The following is a 10,171-nucleotide window of genomic DNA, read 5'->3' as shown; positions in this document are numbered from 1 at the left end:
GAATCAAAAACACTGGAAATAACAAATGTTGGAGAGGCTACAGGGAGATTGGAACTCTTATGCACTGCTAGTGGTAATGCATAATGTACAACCATTTTGGAAAATGATATGGTTCTTTCTTAGAAAGCTAGAAATAGAAATACCATACAATCCAGCAATCCCACTCCTAAGAATATATCCCAGAGAAATAAGAGCCGTCACACAAATGGACATATGCACACCCATGTTCACTAGAGCATTGTTCACAATAGCAAAAAGATGGAAACAACCTAGATGCCCATCAACAGATGAATGGATTAACAAACTATGGTACATACACATGATGGAGTATTATTCAAGGATAAAGAACAATGATGAATCTGTGAAGCATCCATAACATGATGAAACTGGAGGACATGCGGAGTGAAATAAGTCGATCACAAAAGGACAAATATTGTATGAGACCTCTATTGTAAAAACTCATTAAAAAGTTTACACACAAAAAGTAACAATCTTTGTTGGTTACGAGGGTTGGGAGGGGTTGGGGGGGACACTAAATAGACAATAGATAAGTGGTAACTTTGGTGAAGGGTAAGACAGTACACAATACTGGGGAAGCCAGCACTACTTGTACAAGGAAAGGTCAGGGAAGCTCCACAGACACATCCAAACTCCCTAAGGGACTGAATTGCTGGGTGGAAGGCTGTGGGGACCATGATCTCGGGGAACATCTAGCTCAGTTGGCATAACACAGTTTATAAAGACAATGTTCTACATTCTACCTTGGTCAGTAGCATCTGGGGTCTTAAAAGCCTGTAAGCAGCCATCTAAGATACGCCACTGGTCTCATCCCTTTGGGGTGAGGGAGAATGAAGAGAACAGGATACAAGGAAAAGATTAGTCCAAAGGACTAATGGACCACAGCTACCAAGGCCTCCACCCGACTGAGTCCAATACAGCTAGATGGTGCCCGGCTATCACCACTGACTGCTCTGAAAGGGATCAAAATAGAGGGTTTAACAGAGCCAGAGAAGAATGTAGAACAAAATTCTAACACGAAAAAAAAACACCAGGTTTACTGGCCTGACAGAGACTGGAGAAACGCTGAGATTATGGCCCCTGGACACTCTTTTAGCTCAGTGGTGAAGTCACTCTCAAGGTTCACTGTTCAGCCAGGGATTGGACAGCCCCATAAAACAAAACAGGACTAACGAGGCACAGTAGTCCAGGGACAAGCACTAGAAGGCAGGAGGGGACAAGAAAGCTGCTGATAGGGAACCCAAGGTTGAGAAAAGGCAGTGTTTGACATGTCATGGGGTTGTTAACCAGTCATAGGGCAATATGTGTACTAACTGTTCAATGAGAAACTATTTTGTTCTGTAAACCTTCATCTAAAGTACAAAAAAAGAATTATCTATGTGAGATCAAATTGACAGCAGCAACTCAAAAGTTTTGATGGGAAGCCTAGGGGACAGTGAGTTGAAGACAATGGTGACGGAATAATTTGGAAAAGGATAGTGAGAACAGCAGCACAACTGGAAGAATGTAATCAATGTCACTGAATTGTACATGTAGAAAATTTTGAAATGGTGTATCTTTGGCTATGTATATTTTCACCAAAAAAAACAGTCCTCCAAGGTTGAGAAGGGACAGTGTTGACATGTCGTGGGGTTGTTAACCAATGTCATAAAACAATATGTATACTGGCTGTTTAATGAGAAACTATTTGTTCTGTAAACCTTCACCTAAAGTACAATAAAAAAATTTCAAAAAAAAAAAATCCATATATATTAGATGCAAGCCACTCCTTCAAAGGAACTCCCCTTCCAACTGATTGGCTGCTCACATCAGATCACAAAATGGAAGATGATTACATAATATCTGCCAAACCACTGAGATTCATGGCCTTGCCAAGTTGACACATAACATTACCCATCACACCCACCTCAACCACATCTGAAAAGGAAATTGGAAAACATGTCCTTTTTGGGGGCTGAGCAGATTTTTTGACTTGCTTTTTGACTAAAGAAAGTTGGAGGCACACAGATCATTTTAAGCCATAAAAAGTCATACATTCTCTTCTATTTCAGGCTGGAAATACTTTTGGCATAACAACTCCTTGGAAAACTTTATATAAGTAAGTATAAATACATATATGTACATATATGTACATGCTTATATTCTGCTCCATGTACTGACAGACACACCCATCATGTTTTTATAGATCTGCTTCTCTCTCTAAACTTAAGTATCAGGCTTGAGCTCATTAGGCTTCATGAGATCATTCCTTTGGCTGTTTTTTTGTTTTTTTGTTTCTTTTCAAGCCATTTTGTTCATCTGAAAGGATTTATTTTGGGATACTTTAATTCAGTCAGAAGGTTTTGTGGATATGCCATTAATTTGGTCTTTTCCCTAAATGGAGTCTTAATCTGAGTCTTAATCAGTGTTTGTTATTCAAAAACATTTATCTTTTAACCAGTTAGGGATGAGAAACAGTTTAATTTGTCAACCATCAAGTTGTGGAATTTCTCAACTCTCATTTTCTTTTCATTCTCTATATTAAACAAGACATGTCTTCTTTTTTTTTAAGCTTCTTCGTCTATTACCTTGTCAAATATAGCTTCTAATAACCAACTCCTTAGTAATAGTTTGCTTCAAATCCTTCTTTCAGAAAGCCTTGCGTACATTATATACATGCTTACCTTCCATGTTATCTCAGGTGACAGCTTCACCAAATGTTTCATTGCTGTATAAAGTGGGTCACCAGTTTTCTAGCCTCCAATAATAATTTAACTGCCAGCTGTCCAACCCCAAAAAGTCAATGTCACATATTTTAATTTTTTTATTATGTTAATATTCCGTTTTTGGATACCAATTTCTGAAATACTTAGCTTTGCTGCATAACAAATAACCCTAAAATCTCATGGCCTACCAAAACAAGCATTTAATTCTGGTTCATGTTTCATAGGGACAGTTATTGGATGATGCAGCCACAGTGGCTCTGCTTGGTTTGGCTCCATGTGTCTCCTTATTCTGAGATGAAGGATGAAGTTGCAGCCCTTATGTGGAACATACTCCTTCCTGGGGGCAAGACGAAAAGCAAGAGACTGAGCAAAGCCTTAGACTTTCCTTTAAACTAGTCATATAGTCATATCTGTTCACATTCCAACGGCCAGAGAAAATTACCTTGTTAAATCCATAATCAGTTAGGAAGTGGGGAAATATATACTCCACACAACAGCAAGCAGGCAAGCCTCATGGCAATGGACTGGGATGTATAAACCACTCATAAGGAAGGAGTACCATGTATAATTGTGAACAGTAATACAACCTACCAAATGTATAATTTAGCAATTTCTTCAAATGTTCTATGATGCCAGCATCCCCAGTGAAAACAGTAAAAATAAGACTGTACACTCATGCCACTACCCAAAAATGCAAATGGCTTATGGAGCTCCAAAAACAGCCTATGGCTTTAAAAACAGTATTGGGTATTGTTTTAAATTTCTGTCCTTCGTAGGCACTGTTAAAGAAGTTATTTCTCTGGATAAGAAAACCTCCTGTTATATACTATAGGAATCTCATTCAGGACAGCTCAGAGCAGCTGTGTCTGTAATTACCCCTATTTGCAATGATCTCTAGCACGCACCTGGAAAGTTAGGGCCACCCAGCAGGAAATAGAAAGTTCAGAGGTCAACTCTTTGTCAGTCCTATTCATTTGTGTCTCTCTGACTATTGCTGTCATTACCCATATGGGCACTGCAAAAAGACAGGCCAAGACTTCCAAGACCAGCCGGTGGCTGGGACATAACAGGCACACTGTAACTATTTGTTGAATGCTGTTAAATTATCTAGCATTACCATAGCACTGGGCTAGAATTTGTAAATGGTAACCATCATAATCTGCTAGTTTTGAGTATAAGAGCAGGGCTGTTCCATACGTGGCCCTCACCTTCCTCTCCCAAACCATTGCTTAAGAACCAAATTATATTTTTATGTTGTTTACTTTCTAAAATAATTCATGTTAAGATGTGGTCGATATTATCCTTTTAGAAGATGTTTGACTTTAAAGAAGGAAAAACTTTTATCCAAATGTATTTTTCTAGTGGAAGTGAATATTTTTTAGTGAGAGAGAGAGCTACGTTTTCCTTACTAGTTTCAGAATCCTGTCAAGTCGCCAGCGCAATAGGGTGTTCTTTTCTGTCTCCACAATTTTGTACCTGATGTTCTTCTTCCTAGAACATTTTCCTCCACACATCATGCTTCCTCGTATAAACCCATTGCCATCGAGTCGAGTCTGACTCATAGCGACCCTATAGGACAGAGTAGAACTACCCCATAGGGTTTCCAAGGAGTGGCTGGTGGATTTGAACCGCAGACCTCTTGGTTAGCAGCTGATTGCTTAACCACCGTGCCACCAGGGCTCCCTTCCTCATATAGTTAATTCATAATTATCCCGCAAAGTTAAGCCCAAGGACGATTTTCAGAACCCTCTAGCTCAGCATATGACCTTTTGCTATAAACTTTTATAGAAACATACGGTTCTTTTTTTTTTTAACACTGAAATATTCTCTGTATAGTTGGTTAATGATTGACTGTCTCTCCAACTAGAACTTAAGTGCCTAAGGGCAGAGACCATGACTAACTTCTTCACAACGGTAACCCTGGCACATACACTATGTGTTATGCATCTTATATGTATCCCAAGTATTTGTTGAGTCTATGGCCATATGATTGAATGAATAAATGGAAACTTTGTGCTCTCACTACATAATTCTTTTTAAAGACAGCAGCAACTTTTTATATAGTCTCTTGAAGGAGGAAAAAAAGCAGGAAAACTCTTAAGTGCTGTCTTGTTTCCCTCCTGAATTTATCGACCCACTGTTGGTGTCTTCCTCCTGGTGGCCTAGCTCTTAGCCCCCTGTATTATTTCCTAAAGCCTTTAGCACTCCATGACCACCCAAAACCACGTAAGTCCTTGGAAATTCCTCCAGTTACATGATTCATGATTTCAAGTTACATTGGGGATGTGTGTATGTGTGTGTGTTGTGTGTGACTTAGGTCCCGCTTAACTTAGGACTTGATTGTGTAAGAGAAACAAAAATCAAGAGCTATTATATTTTAAAATATTTTACAATCTGAGAGGTATCAAAAATGATGTCATTCCCTAATGCCCTCATTCATGATGGAATTGTGAAGCGGATTATGACAATAAAAGCATTACTGGGAAAAGTTCCAAATCCATCTGGCAAGCATAGAACCTATATTTCAAAAAGTAATCGCTCAGTTTCTAAATGTAATCTGCCAGGACTTGATGTCAAATCAGTGGGAAAGTAAACATAAATGATTGTTGTAGACCCAAAGCAAGAGAAAATGTTATATTTTGTAACTTGGTTATCAAGGTTGTTATATATAAATATCACAGCCACCCATTTACCATGGCACTTCTGAATTATACTCCACGAGCTTATATTATTCTACTCTGTTCAATAAGTTTTAACCAATGTTTCCAAATAATGCAAGTTTTAATCAGCTTTATTACGGTATAAATCACGTACAGTAAAAGTCACCAATTTTAATTGTATAATTCCAATCTTTATAATGCAATTTTGACAAACTGTTTAAACTTGATTTGCAAATTTCATGAAAAAGAAGTTGCGTGACTGAGGGAGGAGGGAGGGAAGGGGGCGACGGCGGGGGCGCCTCGCACCGGATTCGGCCCCGCGCAGCGCGCACCAGAGCGGGGTCGGGCGGGAAAGCGGCGCCGGCCCGGAGCCCCCGCGGGCGCAGGCGGCGGGTGAAGGCAAAACGGCGGCAGTGGCGAACGGGGAGCAGCGGCCACCGGATTCCAGACTACTGAAAAGAAGGTGCTTTCAGAGCTGAAGATGAGAATGAGACTCCTGTGCCAGGCCTTACAAACCATCTTGAGAAAATGACTGCGGTGTTGGAAGATCATTGCTGTTTGAAGGCCGGTTAACATCTATTCCCTAAGAGAAACTTGATCACCATTTAGTCTGGCATGGCGCAAGGCAGTCCACAGCTTGATATCAGGTTCTCCATCATCTCCGACAGCGTTTCCCTGAGATTCCGGACGGTGTGGTGTCTCAGTGCATGTTACAGAATAACAACAATCTTGAAGCCTGTTGCCGAGCCCTTTCCCAGGAGAGTAGCAAATACTTGTATATGGAATACCATATTCCAGATGACAACAGGATAAATAGAAATCACCTTTTGCGTATTAACTTGGGTATCCATTCTCCTAGTAGCTACCACCTAGCAGATGGAGCTCAATTTAATGGTGGTCGAACACTGGTACATAGCTCAAGTGATGGACACATTGATCCACAGCATACAGCAGGTAAACAACTGATACGTTTAGTTCAGGAACCACACTCAGCTCCTGCTGTTGTGGCTGCTACTCCCAACTACAATTCATTTTTTATGAATGAACAGAACAGAAGTGCAGCTACTCCTCCTTCACAACCACCTCAACAGCCATCTTCCATGCAGACAGGAATGAATCCATCAGCTATGCAAGGGCCTTCACCACCACCGCCGCCACCTCCTTCATACATGCACATACCTCGGTATAGTACAAACCCAATTACTGTTACGGTATCCCAAAACCTCCCTTCTGGACAGACTGTACAAGAGCTTTACAAATTCTTCCACAAATTCCAAGCAATCTCTATGGGTCTCCTGGTTCTATTTATATTAGACAGACATCTCAGAGTTCATCAGGAAGGCAAACTCCTCAGAGTACACCATGGCAGTCCTCACCACAGGGCCCAGTGCCTCATTATAGTCAATGTCCTTTACCTGTTTATCCACATCAACAGAACTATCAACCTTCTCAGTATTCTCCCAAACAACAACAAATCCCTCAATCTGCTTATCATTCACCACCTCCTTCTCAATGTCCTTCACCCTTCAGCTCTCCACAGCATCAAGTGCAGCCTTCCCAGTTGGGCCACCCAAGTTCCCACATCTTTATGCCACCTAGTCCTTCAACTACTTCACCCCATCCATATCAACAGGGACCTCCTAGTTATCAGAAACAGGGAAGCCATTCAGTAGCCTATCTCCCATACACAGCATCTAGCTTACCCAAAGTTTCCATGAAGAAAATAGAAATTACAGTTGAACCCTCCCAAAGACGTGGAACAGCAATTAATAGGAGTCCTTCACCCATCAGTAACCAACCATCTCCACGAAATCAGCACTCACTGTACATACCCACCACGCCACCTTCAAGTTCTCCTTCAAGAGGGATATCTAGTCAACCAAAACCTCCATTTAGTGTTAATCCTGTGTATATCACATACACACAACCAACTGGACCTTTGTGCGCTCCATCTCCATCTCCTCGAGTGATACCAAACCCAACTACAGTTTTTAAAATTACTGTAGGCCGAGCAGCGACTGAAAATCTTTTAAAGAAGAGCGCTCTGCAGCACCAGAACCTATTCAGTGCATTTCAGCGATACCAGGCTCTGGGGGAGAAAAGGGAAGCCATATATATCAGAGGAATTCTAGTTCTGCATCAGATGACCATGCCTACACACAAGCCTTGCTGTTACATCAGCGAGCAAGGATGGAGAGGTTAGCAAAACAATTGAAACTTGAGAAAGAGGAAGTAGAGCAGTTGAAGGCTGAAGTGAACAGCATGGAGCATGGCCTGATGCAGAGATGGCTCAGAAGAGTCAGCTGCAACACTGAGATCCGAACGCCTGAGGAAATGACAAGATTGAGAAGCATGAACAGACAACTCCAGATGAATGTTGACTGTACACTGAAAGAAGTTGACCTCCTTCAATCTAGAGGAAACTTTGGTCCAAAAGCCATGAATAATTTTTATGACAACATAGAACCTGGCCCAGTTGTACCACCCAAGCCATCTAAAAAAGATTCCTCCGATCCCTGCACAATTGAGAGAAAAACCCAAAGAATTAGTGTGACCTCCAAAGTACAGGCAGATGTCCATGACACCCAGGCAACAGCTGCAGATGAGCATCTAACTGGCTCCAAACCAAGGCCTCGGACACAACCCTGAGATGGAGACTATGAAGGGCGCCCTGGAATTGTGATAGCTGCACCTTTCTGAACCACCCTGCACTAAATCGCTGTGAGCAGCGTGAGATGCCACGGTACACTTGAATTCAGAAGAGTCCACACCAGGTTGTGAGTGACATTTTGAGTACCCATCCTAAGAAAAGGAAGCTTCGGGAATCTACTCATCGGCCCAGTCTTTTCACTTTAGATTACACAGGGGGAGGAAGAATGACACTGTATCCACTTGTGCTCACTAAAGGAAAAATGGGGATTTATTTTTTCTTCCCTTTCTTAACTCATTGCAGAGTGAGAGACAGAAAGAGATACTTGAAACCGGGCAAGGATTCGCTCCTGAAAGAATGTACACAGATAAGTCAAGAGCTCTTCTGTGGAATCCCTATTGTTAAAGTTACTGCTGAGTGACCCTTATTTTTTAAACTAGAACTTTGAATCATGGTGTAAAATGTTACAGTTCATGCAGACAAACTGAATTGCCAGGGCGGACTCATCTGGTCACAGCTCTCTGGAAAACAAAGGCTCCCTCCCCATGCTTCTTCCATTTGCTTCCTGCTGAAGAGGAAGACAGGAGTAAGCACCTGGAATATGATTTCTGTTTTTTTTGAGAGGGAGCAAAATAATAAGGGTATTGTAATTGCTGCTTTTTTCAGGGGTAGTTTCAAACACACATACATACACACAAGTGAAATGTTTGAAAATGTGATTTGTAGCAGTCAGGAATTAGGCATATCATGCCCTTTGTTCTAAAGTACAATCAGGTGGTGAGATCCCTTTTGCTTGTACAATGATAAACTGTATCAACACTGGTAACTAAGACCGAATTATGCCACATAACATATGCTTTTTAAGTTACTGCGTGCTTTGACGAGGCCATTGGTTTTAAAACAAGTGAGCAAGTCCCTATAAAGTACGATTTTTTATAAATGACATTCTTGTAAAACTGTGCTTTGCTAATAGCACAGTGAATCTATGCCAAATGTAAACCCATTCCGAAATCCATTTGGAAATCTGGAGTTCAGCTGTGGTTCTATAAGACATGTTTGCAGGCCATAGGGCTTTTTTATTTTAACTCCTTCCAATTTTGTGAAGAATTCATAATGTTTACAGCACAGATAATACTTTGTGCCATAATCCTAATTTAGTGGAAAAATGATCAATATTAGCTGTTCAATAAAGATTTATCTGCATGTATGTTAATATACCAGTGTGAGGGAAATTACAGTTGGTCAGTATGATAAAGTTGCTTACTGCCTTATTTGGGGAGGAAGACAAGGCTAGTCATGAAATGTTATTGAGAAAGGTAAGTACAGAGTACTTGAAAGTAAGAACTTTTGAAATTGAGCACACTGTATTCAGAGATAAACTGAGTTTGTTCAGGTAGTCCAGATAATAGTAAAGCACCCCTTATTTATGAAACCAGAACTTTAGGGTGTGGATAACTGAACAGATATAAAATCATGTGGCTCACTAGGGTACATCACTAGAAAATGAATACTAGCATTTAATTAAGGTCTCTACCATTGTTGGATTTCCTTCCTAGCTCAGAATTGGATTTTTGAATCTCCCCTCATTTTGCTGAATATAAACAGCAATAAAGGATGGTAGGTTTTCCAGTTCTAAAGGATTTCACCTGAGGTTATAACCTTAGGCATATTCACTCTCCCATACCATGTGCCCCCCTACACACACACACATACTCTCTCTTACTTCAAGCTGTCATTGTATTTTAATTTAGCAGTAATCTCTGGCAGACCTGGAAAGACAAGCTGCACTTAACAGCGTAATGAAACCAAAGGCGTAATAACTCATCATACTTTTCCATCAAAAACCATAATTTCACACTCCACCTACGGCTTTGAAAACACTTTCTCATATGTGGAAAATTCCCTGAAATATATCCACTCGTCTCACAAAGTAAACATGGTTATGTAATTACACTGATAAAACAGCTCTCGTACAACAACTGGCAAAACTGTGAAAATAATGAGAAAGCAGATGGGCTTTAACGCTTTGTAACACTGCTATCTGTTAGTCCTATATCTTCAATAACATTCTATCGGTCCTATTGTTCTGTAATATGCCAATGCCTTTGCCTTTGTACGGTTTCCTATCTCTTTAGTGA

General features: G+C 40.7%; 1 pseudogene; it reads left to right on the top strand.

The window, feature by feature from the left end:
• Positions 1-5,998: 5,998 nt before the first annotated feature.
• On the top strand, positions 5,999-8,136 carry LOC101346035 (TGF-beta-activated kinase 1 and MAP3K7-binding protein 3 pseudogene; annotated as a pseudogene).
• The last annotated feature ends 2,035 nt before the right edge of the window (positions 8,137-10,171 follow it).

Source organism: Trichechus manatus, unplaced genomic scaffold (assembly GCF_000243295.1).
Source record: "Trichechus manatus latirostris isolate Lorelei unplaced genomic scaffold, TriManLat1.0 scaffold00456, whole genome shotgun sequence".
Lineage (NCBI taxonomy): Eukaryota > Metazoa > Chordata > Mammalia > Sirenia > Trichechidae > Trichechus > Trichechus manatus.
Note: the sequence above shows the minus strand (reverse complement) of the source record. Positions and strands in the feature narration are given on the sequence as shown.